Source organism: Cherax quadricarinatus, chromosome 41, assembly GCF_038502225.1.
Source record: "Cherax quadricarinatus isolate ZL_2023a chromosome 41, ASM3850222v1, whole genome shotgun sequence".
Taxonomy (NCBI): Eukaryota; Metazoa; Arthropoda; class Malacostraca; order Decapoda; family Parastacidae; genus Cherax; species Cherax quadricarinatus.
The window spans coordinates 8744372-8764193 of record NC_091332.1 but is presented as its reverse complement, the minus strand read 5'-3'; the positions used below and the strand labels follow the sequence as shown (position 1 = coordinate 8764193).

General features: G+C 44.7%; 1 protein-coding gene across 1 annotated transcript in view; it reads right to left on the bottom strand.

Annotated features, from left to right (window-relative positions):
- Gprk1 (G protein-coupled receptor kinase 1) overlaps positions 1 to 19822 on the bottom strand; it is a 731033-nt gene that overhangs the window by 538044 nt on the left and 173167 nt on the right. The window lies entirely within an intron of this gene.

Genomic DNA, 19822 nt, shown 5'->3' with positions numbered 1-19822 from the left:
AACACTTCTTTGAATCTCTTGTTGAGTTCCTCACATACTTCACGATCATTTCTTGTTGTCTCTCCTCCTTCCTTCCTTAGCCTGATTACCTGGTCCTTGACTATTGTTTTCCTCCTGATGTGGGTGTATAACAGTTTCGGGTCAGATTTGGCTTTTGCTGCTATGTCGTTTTCATATTGTCTTTGGGCTTCCCTTCTTATCTGTGCATATTCGTTTCTGGCTCTACGACTGCTCTCCTTATTCTCCTGGGTCCTTTGCCTTCTATATTTCTTCCATTCCCTAGCACACTTGGTTTTTGCCTCCCTGCACCTTTGGGTAAACCATGGGCTCATCCTGGCTTTTTCATTAATCCTGTTACCCTTGGGTACAAACCTCTCCTCAGCCTCCTTGCATTTTGTTGCTACATATTCCATCATCTCATTAACTGGCTTCCCTGCCAGTTCTCTGTCCCACTGAACCCCGTTCAGGAAGTTCCTCATTCATGTGTGTGTGATTGTGTGTGATTGTGTGTATGATTGTGATTGTGTGTGTGTGTGTGTGTGTGTGTGTGTGTGTGTGTGTGTGATTGTGTGTGTGTGATTGTGTGTGTGTGATTGTGTGTGTGTGATTGTGTGTGTGATTGTGTGTATGATTGTGTGTGTGTGTGTGTGTGTGTGTGTGTGTGTGTGTGTGTGTGTGTGTGTGTGTGTGTGTGTGTGTGTGTGTGTGTGAGAGAGTTGTGTGTAGGAGGAGCGGGTGTGTGTGTGTGTGAATGTGTGTTTGATTGTGTGTATTTGATTGTGTACTCACCTAGTTGAGGTTGCAGGGGTCGAGTCCAAGCTCCTGGCCCCGCCTCTTCACTGGTCGCTACTAGGTCACTCTCCCTGAACCATGAGCTTTATCGTACCTCTGCTTAAAGCTATGTATGGATCCTGCCTCCTCTACATCGCTTCCCAAACTATTCCACTTCCTGACTACTCTGTGGCTGAAGAAATACTTCCTAACATCCCTTTGATTCATCTGTGTCTTCAGCTTCCAACTGTGTCCCCTTGTTACTGTGTCCAATCTCTGGAACATCCTGTCTTTGTCCACCTTGTCAATTCCTCTCAGTATTTTGTATGTCGTTATCATGTCCCCCCTATCTCTCCTGTCCTCCAGTGTCGTCAGGTTGATTTCCCTTAACCTCTCATCATAGGACATACCTCTTAACTCTGGGACTAGTCTTGTTGCAAACCTTTGCACTTTCTCTAGTTTCTTTACATGCTTGGCTAGGTGTGGGTTCCAAACTGGTGCCGCATACTCCAATATGGGCCTAACGTACACAGTGTACAGGGTCCTGAACGATTCCTTATTAAGATGTCGGAATGCTGTTCTGAGGTTTGCTAGGCGCCCATATGCTGCAGCAGTTATTTGGTTGATGTGCGCTTCAGGAGATGTGCCTGGTGTTATACTCACCCCAAGATCTTTTTCCTTGAGTGATGTTTGTAGTCTCTGGCCCCCTAGACTGTACTCCGTCTGCGGTCTTCTTTGCCCTTCCCCAATCCTCATGACATTGCACTTGGTGGGATTGAACTCCAGGAGCCAGTTGCTGGGCCAGGTCTGCATCCTATCCAGATCCCTTTGTAGTTCTGCCTGGGCTTCGATCGACTGAACTCTTCTCATCAACTTCACGTCATCTGCAAACAGGGACACCTCGGAGTTTATTCCTTCCGTCATGTCGTTCACAAATACCAGAAACAGCACTGGTCCTAGGACTGACCCCTGTGGGACCCCGCTGGTCACAGGTGCCCACTCTGACACCTCACCACGTACCATTACTCGCTGCTGTCTTCCTGACAAGTATTCCCTGATCCAAGGTAGTGCCTTCCCTGTTATCCCTGCTTGGTCCTCCAGTTTTTGCACTAATCTCTTGTGTGGTACTGTGTCAAACGCCTTCTTGCAGTCCAAGAAAATGCAATCCACCCACCCCTCTCTCTCTTGTCTTACTGCTGTCACCATGTCATAGAACTCCAGTAGGTTTGTGACACAGGATTTCCCGTCTCTGAAACCATGTTGGCTGCTGGTGATGAGATCATTCCTTTCTAGATGTTCCACCATTCTTCTCCTGACAATCTTTTCCATGATTTTGCATGCTATACATGTCAGTGACACTGGTCTGTAGTTTAGTGCTTCATGTCTGTCTCCTTTTTTAAAGATTGGGACCACATTTGCTGTCTTCCATGCCTCAGGCAATCTCCCTGTTTCGATAGATGTATTGAATATTGTTGTTAGGGGTACACATAGCGCCTCTGCTCCCTCTCTCAGGACCCATGGAGAGATGTTATCTGGCCCCATTGCCTTTGAGGTATCTAGCTCACTCAGAAGCCTCTTCACTTCTTCCTCTGTTGTGTGTACTATGTCCAGCACATGGTGGTGTACCCCACCTCTCCGTCTTTCTGGAGCCCCTTCTGTCTCCTCTGTGAACACTTCTTTGAATCTCTTGTTGAGTTCCTCACATACTTCACGGTCATTTCTTGTTGTCTCTCCTCCTTCCTTCCTTAGCCTGATTACCTGGTCCTTAACGGTTGTTTTCTTCCTGATGTGGCTGTATAACAGCTTCGGGTCAGATTTGGCTTTTGCTGCTATGTCGTTTTCATATTGACGTTGGGCCTCCCTTCTTATCTGTGTGTGTGTGTGATTGTGTGTGTGTGATTGTGTGTGTTTGTGTGTGTGTGATTGTGTGTGTGTGTGTGTGTGTGTGTGTGTGTGTGTGTGTGTGTGTGTGTGTGTGTGTGTGTGTGTGTGTGTGTGTGTGTGTGTGTGTGGAAGTAAGTTATGTATGGAAGGAGCAGGTGTGCGTGGGGAGGGGGGTGAGTGAGTTATGTGTAGGTGTAATCTGGGTGTGAATGTTACAGCGTCACCTGTTAGTTCTATACAAGGTCACTGTATGTATAAATCTTACGTTCCTCAATATTACATAAATTATATTATTTTAGTTCACTTAATTCATACTGTAACTTTTAAGCAGTATAATCTTGTATTATTTTATTTTTATTACCGAATAATTTAGTTGTGAATGTTTTATCTTGTAATTAGCTACTATACAGATTATATTACTTGAGATTAGTTACATAAGTGATATTATAAATATAATGTCTAACTAGTATGATAGTGTGATATTACTCTTAGTATTTCATTATTACTGTAAAGTAGTTTTAGGTGCTGATGATGACTGGAGAAGTATCCGAAACATTAATCAACTGGATACATATCTTAGGAAGATAGTATTCTTCACAGCTTTGCTGCTGCTTCTTATAGTAAAGATTCGCTTCCTACACACACACACACACAAGGAAGGAATGGACAGAAGAGCAGCAAGGGACTACATAGTGGGAACACTTCAGACTGAAAATCCCAAGATGGTGATTGCAGTGATGCACAACCCGCCACAGAATAGCAGGAAGCCAAGACAAGGGTATGATGATGACAGCAACAGAGGTGGCCAGAAGGGCCCACATGGGCAGGGCAAAGCTACTAGTTGGGGGTGTTTTCTATCACCTGGAGCCACATGGAAGACCAGAAACGTGGAGGGCTATGATGATGGAGGTGGTAATGGAAGACCTCATGCATCAACATGCCAGGGATGCTACTAGAGAGGAAGGGATGAACCAGCAAGGCTGGAATTAGTATTCAGCTTGAGTACTTCAGACACTGAGGACATCACACATGAAAGGCCTCTAAGGATTAGTAATTATGTGGTCCTGAGCTTCGAATACATGGTAGAGTTAAAAGTGGAGAGTGAAGTAACACCATGAAGTAACACCAGGTAAACCATGTCCTAAACGAAACATGTTGGGAAGATATCTTAAATGACATGGATCCAAACAAGTGCCTGGAAAGGATTAACTTCCTGGCAGCTGAAGCATGTTCTAGGCATATTCCCCTAAGAAAGAAAAAGAGCAGGAGTAAACTGGAGAAAGACGCTCCCTCTACAGAAGACAACGAAGTCACTGAGCTCCTCGTGAGTACTAGAATATCTGATACACGAAAGGAGGCGCTGACCAGGGAAGTGAAAGTTAAATGACTCTTACAGGAACCAGGAGAGACACGAGGAGCTTAAAGCTATTAGTGAAATTGAAAGAAATTCAAAATATTTCTTTTCATATGACAAAAACAAGGCAAATACCACATCTAGTATCGGGCCCTTACTCAGACAGGATGGGACTTACACAGATGACAACAAGGAAATGAGTGAGATATTGAAATCCCAGTACGACTCTGTGTTTAGTGAACCACTAATCAGTCTGAGGATCGACGACCCAAATGATTTCTTCATGAATGAGCCTCAAAACTCCATAAATGTATGCCAGATTTCCGACATTACCTTAACTCCGATAGATTTCGAAAAAGCCATTGACAACATGCCCATGCACTCAGCCCCAGGCCCAGATGTAATATACACAGACTTTGCAAAAGCATTTGACAAGTGCAATCATGGCGTAATAGCCCATAAAATACGTGCTAAAGGAATAACTGGGAAAATGGGAAGATGGATCTTCAACTTCCTAACAAATCGAACACAAAGAGTAGTGGTCAACAGAGTTAAATCGGAGGCTGCCATAGTGAAGAGCTCTGTTCCACAAGGCACAGTACTCGCCCCCATCTTATTCCTCATCCTCACATCAGACATAGACAGAGATATACATCACAGCACCGTATCATCCTTTGCGGATGATACTAGGATCTGCTTGAGGCTGTCATCTGCTGAGGACGCGGTTAACCTCCAAGAAGATATAAACAAAGTTTTCCAGTGGGCAACGGTAAACAATATGATGTTCAATGAGGACAAATTCCAACTACTCCGTTATAGAAAACTGGAGGAGATAATAACTAGAACAGAGTATACTACGGACTCTGGCCATACAATAGAGCGGAAAAATAATGTAAGGGACCTGGGAGCAGTAATGTCTGAGGATCTCACTTTCGAGGATCACAACAGTGCCACGATCGCACGTGCAAAGAAAATGATAGGATGGATAATGAGAACGTTCAAAACGAGAGATGCCAAGCCAATGATGATACTTTTCAAATCACTTGTTCTCTCTAGGCTGGAATACTGCTGTACATTAACATCTCCATTCAAAGCAGGTAAAGTCACAGATCTAGAGAGTGTACAGAGATCCTATACTGCACGTATATGTTCTGTCAAGCACCTTAACTACTGGGAACGCTTGGAAGCACTTGACTTGTACTCGTTGGAACGCAGGAGGGAGAGATATATCATAATCTACACTTGGAAAATCCTGGAAGGAATGGTCCCAAATCTGCAGACAGAAATCACTCCCTACGAAAGTAAAAGACTGGGCAGGCGATGCAAAATGCCCCCAATTAAAAGTAGGGGCGCCATTGGTACACTAAGGGAAAACACCATAAGTGTCCGGGGCCCAAGACTGTTCAACAGCCTCCCATCAAGCATTTGGCTAATTGCCAATAAACCCCGGTTGCCTTCAAGAGAGAGCTGGACAGATCACCCGGGCTGTGGCTCGTACATTGGACTGTGTGCGGCCAGCAGTAACAGCCTAGTTGATCAGGCCCTGATCCATCGGGAGGCCTGGTCATGGGCCGGGCCGCGGGGGCGTTGATCCCCGAAATAACCTCCAAGTAATCCAGGTAGTAGGATGGGAAACGCCAAACTACAAAAGAGGGGACTACACAGGTATGAGGAATTTCCTACATGAGGTACAGTGGGAAAGAGAACTGGTGAGAAAAACAGTAAATTAAATGATGGAATACGTGACCACAAAATGAAAGGAAGCAGAGGAGAGGTTCCTACCTCAGGGCAACAGAAACAATGGAGAGACAAGAACGAGCCCACTGTTCACCCAAAGATATAAAGAGGCCAAAACTAAGTGCGCTAGAGAATGGAGAAAGCATAGAAGACAAAGCACCCAAGAAAACAAGATCAGTCAAAGAGCCAGAAACGAATATGCATGGATAAGGAGGGAGGCCCTGTAGCAATACGAGAATGACACAGCATCGAAAGTCAAATCTGACCCGAAGTTGTTGTACAGCTACATCAGGAGGAAAACAGCAGTCAAGGACCAGGTAATCAGGCAGAGGAAGGAAGGAAGGAGGGTAGATCACAAGAAACGCTCACGAAGCTCGTGAAGAGCTCAACACGATATTTAAGGAAGTATTGTCAGTGAAGACAGAAAGGACTCCAGCAAACCGGGATGGCAGGTCAAGAAATTAAAATACATTTGTCTATATTAAACTGCACGTGCCACTTCTCCGACCATTGCATCAGTCTATTCAAGTCATCCTGGAGTGCTCTTATGTCCTCAACAGAATGAATTGGACGGCCTATTTTGGTGTCACAAGCAAATTTGCTGATGACACCAAAATAGGCCGTCCAATTCATTCTATTGAGGACATTAGAGCACTCCAGGATGATTTGAATAGACTGATCCAGTGGTCGGAGAAGTGGCAGATGCAGTTTAATATAGACAAATGCAAAGTTCTAAATGTTGGACAGGACAATAACCATGTCACTTATAAACTGAATAGTGTAGATCTTATTACTACTGACTGCGAAGAGGATTTAAGAGTTATGGTTGGCAGTAATCTGAAACCAAGACAACAGTGCATAAGTGTTCGCAATAAATCTAACAGAATCCTTGGCTTCATATCTAGAAGTATAATTAATAGTTCTCAGGTTGTTCTTCAACTCTATATATCCTTGGTTAGGCCTCATTTTGATTATGCTGCACAGTTCTGGTCACCATATTACGTACAGAGGAGGATGACAAAGTTGATCCCATGTATCGGAAATCTTCCCTATGAGGGAAGACTAAGGGCCCTGAATCTGCACTCTCTAGAAAGGCGTAGAATTAGGGGGGATATGATTGAGGTGTATAAATGGAAAACAGGAATAAATAAGGGGGGGTGTAAATAGCGTGCTGAAAATATCCAGCCAAGACAGAACTTGCAGCAATGGTTTCAAGTTGGAAAAGTTCAGGTTCAGGAAGGACATAGGAAAGCACTGGTTTGGTAATAGAACTGTGAATGGAAGGAACAAACTCCCGAGTACCGTCATAGAAGCTAAGACCTTGTATAGTTTTAAAAATAGGTTGGATAAATACATAAGTGGGTTGTGGGTGGGTGTGAGTTGGACCTGACTAGCTTGGGCTACCAGGTCTGGTGCTGTACTCTTTCCTTAAGTGGAAGTGACCTGACTAGGTGGTCATTCTTCTAGGCCAGGGGGTGGCACGGACCTGCTTTGCATGGGTCAGTAGACCTGCTGCAGTGTTCCTTCTTTCTTATGTTATGTTCTTAAAGGTTAGCAACAAGACTAGTCCCCGAACTAAGGGGTATGTCCTACGAGGAGAGGTTAAGGGAAATCAACGTGACGACACTGAAGGACAGGAGAGATAGGGAGGACATGATAACGACAGGAATTGACAAAGTGGATAGGGACAGGATGTTTCAAAGATAGGACACAGAAACAAGGGGGTCACAACTGGAAGTTGAAGACCTAGATGAATCGCAGGGATGTTAGGAAGTATTTCTTCAGTCACAGAGTTGTCAGGAAGTGATGTAGTGGAGGCAGGATTCATACATAGCTTTAAGAGATACGATAAAGCTCATGTAGCAGGGAGAGAGTGGACCTAGTAGCGACCAGCGAAGAGGCGGGGCCAAGAACTGTCAATCGACCCTTGAAACCACAAATAGGTGAGTACATACACTTTAAAAACCAGAGGATTATATGGGATTAAAGACTGCTTGTTTGCTATTGTTCTATGTTGTTAGCTGTGACATAAGTTTACGTGAACATGAAGATAGTTTCGGTGATCATCGGCCCAGCCCTCCGGTGCCGAACCAGTCTTCCATGTTGATGGTCTGATCAATGAAGTTGTTGGTGCTCGCTGCACGGCAGTGCGATCTAAGCACCACAGCTTGACTTATGAGCAACTATCTTCGGAAGCCAGATTTGGAACTGGGAAGGATACAATCATGTTTGGTGGCAAAGTCGGCAACTACTGGGCTTCAGTGTCCAATAACAACATCAGTCTTCACTTTACTGATATAGAGACGTGTTGAAAGTTTCAGGTTGATGAGACGAGTCAGTCTCAAGTTATCGCAAGGAAACAGCAGCAGCACCGGGAAATGAAGAAAAAACCCATTCACTGACTTGTGTGACACTGTCGTACCTAGTGTCATCTGTGTGTCACCCTCCACCCCTCCCTCGTCTTCAGAACCACCCCCACACCCCGTACCATCCAGCCTCCCATACACACACACACACACACACACACACACACACACACACATACAAACTCAGATGAGTCACAGGGATGATAGGAAGTATTTCTTCAGTCACAGAGTTGTCAGGAAGCGAAACAATCTGAAGAGTGATGTAATGGAAGCAGGATCCATACTTAGCTTTAAGAAGAGGTACGACAAAACTCTTGGAGCAGGGAGTTGACCTAGTAGTGATCAACGAAGAGGAGTGATCAGGAGCTTTGAATCGACCTCTGGAACCACAAATAAGTACATGCACACGCACACGTGCACACACACACACACACACACACACACACACACACACACACACACACATGGTCACGACATAAGTATGTTAAGAGGAAGTAACAGGGTAGGAGAAGCTTCTTCCTCAAGATACAGTACTCGGCCTCAGTTGTCACAGGACTGTATCACCTTCACAAAACATTGGAGGGCCTGGTTCCGACTCTGTACACTGAAATTATTCACAACTAGACGAAGAGGCTCGGCAGAAGGCGCAAAATGCTCCCAGTGAAACGCAAGTGTGTAACGAGTACCCTAAGAGATAAACTTATGCGTAAAGGAACCAAAACTTTTCAACACACTCCCATCATGCATAAGCAGAATTACAAGAAGAATCCCAGCAGTCACCACGAGGGAACCTGATACATTCATCAAGTTACTTTCTTGTCGTGGTGCCTACGATGTGTGTGTGCTGTTAGCAGGGACCGCGAGAGCGACGACCCCTGGAGTCGCCAGCTGGCAAACAACAAGTAGTTAGGGATAGGACTTTTTAAGACAGAAAAAAAGGGAAGAGGAGGTACGGGTGGACACCAGACACAGATAAGCCACAGGGATGATAGAAAATATTTCTTTAGCCTTAAGATAGCAGAGAAATGGAACAGGTTACACAAGGAAGTGAGACGCACCCGACGCCAGTTAATGTTGAATGTAGTGCAAGACGCAGTCACCATCAGGTTCTCGACCCCGGCAAACAACCGAGTACCACTACCTGGGTACATACCTGTCCTAATTTATATCGGTGTTATATTACATCCGGTTTACCAGTACATCTAGGGGTTAAGGTACATGTGTATTCAAGTCACACTTGTGTTATCGTCACACCTGTGCCTATGATACATCTGTGCTCAGTGGCCTCCAACATCTGTATATTACACTTGTAATGACGGCCAGCTCTGAAGACATTACCTCAAGACGATTTCGGGGGTCAACGATTTCCCTATCCCGGTCCCAGACCCGGCCTCCTGGTTGACGGTCTGATCAACCAGGTTGTTGTTACCAGCAGCAAATAGTCCAACGTATGCACCCATGTCCGTCTGATCAGGAATTGACAAGAGGAACTTATAAAGTTCCTTCCTGAAGGTAGCAAGGACTCTGCTGGAAATTTCCCTAAGACATGAAGGGAAGGTGTTGAAAAGTCTTGTCCCCTTTACATTTACTGGGTTATCTCTTACGGTACTTAAAGCACATCTGCTTTTCAGCGGGGATATATTGCAGAGTCTACCGAGCCTCATGATTTCGTACGGAATGATGTCGGCGTGAAGGTATGGGACCAATCTCTCCAGAATTTTCCAGGTGTAAATTTTGATGTATCTTTCTAGTCTACGTTCCAGAGAGTACATCTGGAGGAATTTCAAGTATTTCCAAGATATAGATACTAGACTGAATTCTGACACGAAGAGAAGATTCTCTGTACATTCTCCCCACCTGCACTTTCGCCTGTCTTAAAAGACGCTGCTAGTATATAGTAATATCTCAATCTTGGTTATCAACATAATTATTGTTTAAGTAACTCTAGAAACTAAATGTCTAGCTGTTGTTTACCCGATGTTGATTCCTTCCCTTAGGTCACAACTCTTCGTGGTCACATCAGTGGATGTCAAGTTAATCCAGACAATGGAGGTGAGGTCATATTTCTTCGTGAAGGCTAATTCATACCACAGTCATGGTGCTGAGGTGAACACTAACACACAGTCATGGTGCTGAGGTGAACACTAACACACAGTCATGGTGCTGAGGTGAACACTAACACACAGTCATGGTGCTGAGGTGAACCCTAACACACAGTCATGGTGCTGAGGTGAACCCTAACACAGTCATGGTGCTGAGGTGAACACTAACACACAGTCATGGTGCTGAGGTGAACCCTAACACACAGTCATGGTGCTGAGGTGAACCCTAACACACAGTCATGGTGCTGAGGTGAACACTAACACACAGTCATGGTGCTGAGGTGAACCCTAACACACAGTCATGGTGCTGAGGTGAACCCTAACACACAGTCATGGTGCTGAGGTGAACCCTAACACACAGTCATGGTGCTGAGGTGAACCCTAACACAGTCATGGTGCTGAGGTGAACACTAACACACAGTCATGGTGCTGAGGTGAACACTAACACACAGTCATGGTGCTGAGGTGAACCCTAACACACAGTCATGGTGCTGAGGTGAACCCTAACACACAGTCATGGTGCTGAGGTGAACCCTAACACACAGTCATGGTGCTGAGGTGAACCCTAACACAGTCATGGTGCTGAGGTGAACACTAACACACAGTCATGGTGCTGAGGTGAACCCTAACACACAGTCATGGTGCTGAGGTGAACCCTAACACAGTCATGGTGCTGAGGTGAACCCTAACACAGTCATGGTGCTGAGGTGAACACTAACACACAGTCATGGTGCTGAGGTGAACCCTAACACAGTCATGGTGCTGAGGTGAACCCTAACACAGTCATGGTGCTGAGGTGAACCCTAACACACAGTCATGATGCTGAGGTGAACCCTAACACAGTCATGGTGCTGAGGTGAACCCTAACACAGTCATGGTGCTGAGGTGAACCCTAACACAGTCATGGTGCTGAGGTGAACACTAACACAGTTGTGATGGCTGACTGACAGTCGTGATGGCTGGCTGACAGTCAGGCTGGCTGACGGTGAGGCTGGCGTTGTCTCCGCTATGAAATAATGTTCTCAATCCCTGCTCTTTACTACGTACATCTTTGATGTTATGCACAGCTGGGTGCCTGCTGTGGGATCACCTAGCTCACACCTAGGTGCACCGGGGATGGCACAGGCAGCACTGCACCAGTACAGGTAGCACCACCACCCAACATCAACAACGAGATCACCACCATAAACACAAGTAGCAGTAAAAGCACCGCTATCACTAGCAGCAGCATCACCACCACTACTACCATTACTACCACCACCATTAGCAGCAGCAACACCACCACCACTACCAGCAAGAACAGCACCACCGCCAATAGCAGCAACACCAACACAACCACCATTACCAGGGCCACTAGCAGAAGCTACTGCTGCTTCAATACCACTAGCAGGAACAAATAGGAACAGCACAACAGCGGCACCGCCAGCATCACCACCACCACTAGCAGCAGGAGCAGCAGCAGAGCAGCAATTACAGCAGCAGTAACAGCATCAGCAGCAGCGGCAACATCAACAACAGCAACATCAGCAGCTGCTGCAACAGCAACAGGGAGTGAGGATGGTACTGCCTGTGCCGGATGTCCCGCCGACACAGCTGATAACTTTAAAACTGTCACTTCACTGCCTCAGTGTCACCATCACCACCAACACAACTACCACCCACACCACCATCACAACCCACCACCATCCTCAAACCCACCACCATCCTCAAACCCACCATAACTACTGCTACAAGCTTCACCAAACACCACCACCATTCGGTACAAGCATATGTGTGTGTGTAATTATATTATCTCAGGATGGGCAGTTTATTAGGCACATACTTACCTCTGAGAGATTTTTTTCCCCCTCAACCTCAACTTCCTAACAAATTGAACACAAAGAGTAGTGGTCAACAGAGTTAAATCGGAGGCTGCCATAGTGAAGAGCTCTGTTCCACAAGGCACAGTACTCGCCCCCATCTTATTCCTTATCCTCATATCAGACATAGACAGAGATATACACCACAGCACCGTATCATCCTTTGCGGATGATACTAGGATCTGCACGAGGCTGTCATCTGCTGAGGACGCGGTTAACCTCCAAGAAGATATAAACAAAGTTTTCCAGTGGGCAACGGTAAACAATGTGGTGTTCAATGAGGACAAATTCCAGCTACTCCGTTATGGAAAACTGGAGGAGATAATAACTAGAACAGAGTATACTACTGACTCCGGCCATACAATAGAGCGGAAAAATAATGTAAGAGACATGGGAGTAGTAATGTCTGAGGATCTCACTTTCAAGGATCACAACAGTGCCACGATCGCATGTGCAAAGAAAATGATATGATGGATAATGAGAACGTTCAAAACGAGAGATGCCAAGCCAATGATGATCCTTTTCAAATCACTTGTTCTCTCTAGGCTGGAATGCTGCTGTACATTAACATCTCCATTCAAAGCAGGTGAAATCGCAGATCTAGAGAGTGTACAGAGATCCTTTACTGCACGTATAAGTTCTGTCAAGCACCTTAACTACTGGGAACGCTTGGAAGCACTTGACTTGTACTCGTTGGAACGCAGGAGGGAGAGATATCATAATCTACACTTGGAAAATCTTGGAAGGAATGGTCCCAAATCTGCACACAGAAATCACTCCCTACGAAAGTAAAAGACTGGGCAGGCGATGCAAAATGCCCCCAATAAAAAGTAGGGGCGCCATTGGTACACTAAGGGAAAACACCGTAAGTGTCCGGGGCCCAAAACTGTTCAACAGCCTCCCATCAAACATTAGGGGAATTGCCAATAAGCCCCTGGCTGCCTTCAAGAGAGAGCTGGACAGATACCTAAAGTCATTGCCGGATCAGCCGGGCTGTGGCTCGTACGTTGGACTGCGTGCGGCCAGCAGTAACAGCCTAGTTGATCAGGCCCTGATCCATCGGGAGGCCTGGTCATGGACCGGGCCGCGGGGGAGTTGATCCCCGGAATAACCTCCAGGTAACCTACCCGTTGCAACTCCTGCAACACTGCACAGCTCCTGACAAAGCACAGGATTACGAAAGGCCAATATTTTCCATCCCTAGTGGCTTATTTTTCATATATATATATATATATATATATATATATATATATATATATATATATATATATATATATATATATATATATATATATATATATATATATATATTAGATATGTATTTGAATGATACATGGAATATGTTTATATATTTTATAAGTACAGGAATTTATATAGTAGAAGTGGAAAATGTGTGGAGAAACCCTAATGTAAGTTGTGGAGCTCCTGGGACGCTGGTCGGGCACCCAAAATGCAATAGCGTTACCACTGAGGTGCTGAAAGAGAAAGGTAGTAGTCCTCATGTCTTTGATGAGCCTGGAGCCTAGCTCCTTGAGGAAATCCATGGCATGTTTTCCCCAGGAGCCAAGGGTTTCTAATACTATAGGGGCGAAGTAGTACCGGTTGAGCTTATTGTCTTCCCTGTGATCAGCGGCACCGTTCATATCATACTTACGTGGACTTTACCAAGCAATTTAAGAGTGGTGATCCAAGCATACTGAGCCCCAGAGCTTCTATAAAGCTGGGGTGATATCATGTTACTCCTGCCTCACATTATTATTATTATTATAATCATGGGGGAGCGCTAAACCCGTTCTTGCCTCACAACTGCCAGCACTAGCCAACTTACAGCAATATTCCATCCTCATCCAAGTACAGGTACACAGCAACGTGGGAGGGTTTCTTTTTTTGCCATATACTGAGTTAGATTTAAGAGGCTCTATGTTTATCTGATTTTTAGTCCTATATACCAGAAAAAGACCTCCTCCTTCCCTTTTCTTCGTTTTGTTGTACGAGCTTCGACTGCCAGAGGTCATTAGCACAGGTACTTTGGTAGGAACCTGTCAGAATGGTCTTATGTTCCCTTGCAACTCTAATTTTATATTATCTATCGCCTTTTCTTCTCCTTTAACCGAGAACTGTGCTGAGTGTGACATAAGAGTTAATAAGTTAACATGGTATGGTGGTTGGGGGTCGGACTCCCGTTCCTGCTTCTCAACAATCAAGTGAGTGATTTTGCTGCTTCCTGGATACATGAGTTAAACCATACCCGTTTGTAAAACTGCATGGAGTTTCCTTGAACCACCCCCTCCTCATCCATCTCAATCCACTCGTTCGCTATCTCCAGATTTTTCCGTAGTATTTCCTAACGTTCCTATGATTCATCCACGTCTTTATCTTCCATCTTTGTCGCCTCGCCCCTCTATCTTTTTCTTTAACTGTCTCCGTGTGTGCTCCGGCCAAGATCCTTCTCTCGTGCAAGGTTCTTTTATTCCATTCATTAAGCCTCTCTTCATAGCTCGTACCTCTCAGTTCCGGAACCAGTCTAGCTGCAAACTTCTGAAGTCTAAATCTTCCCTAATTCTTAAACATGCTTCCTCAGGTATGAATTCTACGCTGTTGCTACATATTCTAAAACAGGTGTGCAACAACAGGTGTGTGAGCATGAGGTGTGAAGCAACAGGTGTGAGGGGTGTTGCATCAAGCCGTGGACACACACACACACACACATGAAGGGGACATAATTAGCAAGTTGAACACGCTAACCTCCGGACCCAGTCTGTCTGACTCACGCCACCACCAAAACACGATGCCACCTATTCTTCCTGTAATTACAATCGCTCACCTCACTCTTAGCTATGGCAGAAGACAAACAAGGATAAGGTACAGATGAAGGTCACCTTTGAGGGAAGGGGAGGGGAAGGGGAGGGGAAGGGGAGGGGAAGAGGGAGGGGAGGGAAGATGGAGGGAGGAAGGGAAGGGGGAGAAGGTAGTGTGTGCTCTGTTTCTTACCTGCTGTCGATTACCTGGAGTACACCTGGAGGGCGCTCCGGGGGTCAACGTCCCCGCGACCCGATCCATGACCAGGCCTCCTGGATAATGGCCTCATTAGTCAGGCTGTTGGTGCTAGCAACATGCAATACAACACAGTCACCACGGCCTGACTGATCTACAAGTGACTTAACGGAAACTTACTAAAGTTCCGGCTTGGTTCTTTGCCTCCTGTGTCCTAAAATACCTACTGGTCTGGGACCGGGCAGCGAGGGCAGTGACCCCCAGAATGAACTACAGGTAACGTACAGGTAACCTGCAGCTGAATAATTATTTCCTACATTGCTGTGTCTCATCTATGTTTTTTAACTCCCATATGTTCCTCCTCGCCCCTATACCTCGCATTTCAGTCTGTTATTATCCGCCCTGTCAAATCCTCTTGAGTATCTTGTACGTCGCAGTCATGTCTCCTCTAGTGCTAATCCACAAGCACTCTGGCCAGTGCGTGTGAATCAGCACTCTGGTCAGTGACTTAGGAGTACACAGCAGTGTGGTAAATTAGACACATGTGCAACTCTTGGGTATCTTTATTGAGGAAACGTTTCGCCACACAGCGGCTTCATCACAAGGTAACTCAGTCTCCTATACTAATTAATACATCTAAGCCCTAACTAAACAAATATAAGGACACCAAGACTCTTCAACACATGTATGGGAAAATTACCAACTGACCTCTGTCTTCTAAAGGGAACTACACAAGTTCCTCAAGCTAGTTCCTGGTCAGCCAGGTTGTGGCACATACTTTGACAAGTACCAATAGCCTGATTAATCAAGCCATCAAGCAGGGAGGGTTGTCTGGGACCGGGTTGGGGAAGGGAGCGATGACCCCAAAAATCGACTGCAGGTAAAGACTTTCTTGCTAGTAATTTTTATCTGAGAACTTTGGTGTTTCTTGAAGCTATGGAACCATTGACAAGCGTTATCATGTATGGAGTCTTCTTGAGTTACGGTGAAAATACTTGCTGTGCTTTATCAACATTCTAACAACTAGAGGAACACATTCACTATGCCGCTGGTAAAATCTGGTCACTTACAATAGAATCATGCGCTGATAACGACGTTTCGGTCAACGAGAGACCGCATATACAACGGTGGTCCCATGCGCCGCCAGTTGCATAAAGTATAGCACATAATATTATATACAGTACATAATACTGGATAATGATAATAAACAACTATGTTACTGCTTTATGTATTTATTACATTGTACTTTTTAGAGTTATTCTAGAGTGTACTTTTTCTACATATAAAAGAAAAGCTTACTGTAAAACAGTGTTACACCAGCAGCATCCTCATACACTATGACATTCACACAACGACGAAATCGCGTAACGACCCATTTCTCAGAACGTAGCCCCGTCGTTAAGCGAAGCATTACCGTACTATATCTTACCACGTAGGTCCACGTAAATTCTTGCAGTTAACGAGAGCTTCTACAATATTAATCTGAAAACCTTTAAGTATTTATCTCTCTGTATTTTTTTAACTTGTAATTCCTACTTCACGAGACGAACTATATCAGCGATGTCTCCAATTTATTAAGTAATTCAAATTTTCACTCAATTATTAGGAAGTTTAAATAACCAGGGAACGGTTGGGGTTTGCACCCATGACGAGTGAGTCGTAAAACTCCAAACCAGAGCGTAAGCCACTCTGCCAAATTAGTAGAATAATTTTTTTTTTCCATAAATTAGAAGAAATCAATCTGGCCGAGTAGCTTGCGCAATGGCCTGGAGTTTTACGACTCACTCGCCAGGGGTTCAAATACCACCCGTTCCTTGGTTTGCTTGCAAACGTTATATTACGATTTCGTGAGTTATTAATGAGTTTCTCTGACTCTCCGTCAAGTGCCGAGGTCTCGCACTTCAGTGGTCATTACTCGCCAGGGGTAACTGATCCTTCACAGTGTGTCTACACATGAACCACACTTATCAGTTAACATCAACTACACGTGTTGATGTACTCTCCCAGCTAAATAATCATGGGTTCACATCAAAACTGATATACAAATACAACTCAATAAAAGCTGCTCGAATAAGTGCCTCGTACGTCATTTAGGTGAGAACGAGTGGATGGACGACAGCAGCAGCAGAAGACAAGTGACTAAATTTTGGATTCAGATTTTGAGCCGACGTGGTAGTTTACTGGTCAGCGGTAATTATCATATGAGGGAACACAGTGCTATAACAAGGTAAAAGCAACACTATGCGCGGGTGAAAAGGCAACAATGCAAGCGATGCAATAAAAAGACAAGACGAGCACTGAACACTGAGCACCGTGACGAAGGAAGAAGAAAGCTAAGGAACTGAAGAAGCTGTGAGTAACAAGACACTAAACGGAGCAGCACAGCTAAACCTAACTTAAAAAAAGTAAAAAAGAAAAATGAGAAGGGGAGGGGTGAGTAAAACGATGATTGTACTGGATTCATGAAGTACCGAACCCGGAAGGGTAAGTGCACGCTAGTGACGGCTCGATTCTCCTCCCGTTAAGGCTAATCACGGCCTGTGAAAGATGCATGATACAAGGGCCTAATGGGAGCAAGTTATTACAATGTGGTAGTTAAAACTTCTTGTGCAACCCAACCCTTCAAGACAGTGAGGGGCTCTTCATTCAAGGAATTGGGGACTATCCTTCCATCTGATCAAACCTGATAACCTCCCATTCTCCATGATCCCCTTACAGGTTTACCGCTTCCCATGAGTATACTATTACTAAGAACGGTATAGAAGAGAAGAAAGATGTCAGGAAAATAATAACATGGAGCCTCTGAGATAACACTAAAAGTATAAGCTCTGTGAAGGAAATATTAATCTAACAGACGCAACTTGTGTTCACAGATATGACTGAATCAGCCAGCACCTTGTGTTCATGGTTAGGTTCAAGTAAACCTTGTGTTCACATTAAGTATGCCAGTGGTTCAGGTTATTAGTTGGCTCTGTGTGGGCAGTAAACGATCCCTTTACCTTTTCTAGCTCTGATATCTCTCTTGCCTTGAATATTGCCATCAACACCAAACAATATTTTCAACAAGAGAGCACAATTAATCTAGAGTTTCACAACTGGTATTACATACTTTATTTCCCTTGTTTACAAATTTATTCATCGTTCACCTTCTCATTTTCTTCTGTCCTTTGCGGTATTTGCTTCAATGTATTCTCTAAATGATAGGTCTTCTGCTTTTACTGTATCTAAGTTCCTTTCGTTCCTTTCCACTTCTTCATCCAGATCATCCCACTCCTCCATCCAGATCATCCCACTCCTCCATCCAGATCATCCCACTCCTCCATCCAGATCGTTCCACTCCTTCATCCACATCATTCCACTCCTTCATACAGGTCGTTCCACTCCTGCATGAGATGGTCTTCCTGTGTTTTATATCCAATGATCCTTTAAAGTTCGTTATTCTTTCCATACATAACAGTTGAAATTCGTCACTACTGATCATGTTATTTTCTACTGCCCACAATGACACTTTGTTTACATCTGCTCGCAATTTTTCAGCGTCTTCTACCAACGTGATTTTCATAATTATTTTGTCATCGTTCGCAATGGATGACACCAAGATACAAAACACTCACCCATTTAATAAAATCTGAGGAAATATTTGTGAGGTTGTCGGAGATTCCTGACTAGCGGGCTGTGGTGCCTACGTTGAACTGCGTGCAGCCAGCACCAACAGTCTTATTGATGATGCTATCAAGCAGGAGGCCTAGCCCAGGACCAGGCCATAGGGCCTGGTTCTGCACTCGGCCCCCTCCCTAGGGTGTGACCCCCGAAAATGGCTACAGGCAACCTACAGATTCAGTGGGTTTAGGACCAGCTGATAAAAGCCAGGTTGCGAGAGCCAAAAACACAAACCCTGGAAACCGCACAAAAACCTCTGAGGAGTTTGGCAGAAACAGAAAATTCCGACAACATAAAGTCTGTTTTTGAGAGATACTTAAAAAACCTGATATATTTTAGTCGTTGAACAATCCGATAGAAGGTATCCCCCATATCCCAAAACTCTACAGGTATACCACAGGTAAGATGCCAGACACCACTACTATAACAATACTCCATCATACAACACGTTTAAAAAGCCTTCAGTAAACATTTATCGTCAGAATCATGGATACTATCACATTATATAATAATTTCCACTGAAACCACTCTGAAAGGGAATTAAATTCCAAGCGCATTCGTGATCTCTCATTCTCTCAGGCGCTTCCAATTTAATTCCGTATCAATGTGTTTAAATTGCATATTAAGCTTACTTGTTTCTAGTGATCTTCTTGCCTGTCAAACACAGTGCTTCCACCCTGAGATATTTTTGCAGTCATGGAGAAGCGGTAAACTCGTAGTGTCATGCTGTGTCTGGGAAAGAGAGGCAAAGAAGGTGTGATCCGAGGAGTTGCAGGGTAGCTATAATTCCTTGGATCAAGAGCCCTTCACATCAACGTACCCGTGGAATGTGGAGAGAGGGGGAGGCATGGTTGATGGAGGGGAAACTGCCCAGGATGAAAGTTCGCTACGTTATCCACATTATCCTTCAGAGAGATTATCCACACCATCCATCCTTCATGAACATTCATACTATCCAACCTTCATAAACATTATCCACACCATCCATCCTTCATGAACGTTATTCACACCATCCATCCTTCATGAACATTATCCACACCATCTATCCATGAACATTATCCACACCATCTATCCTTCATGAACATTATCCACACC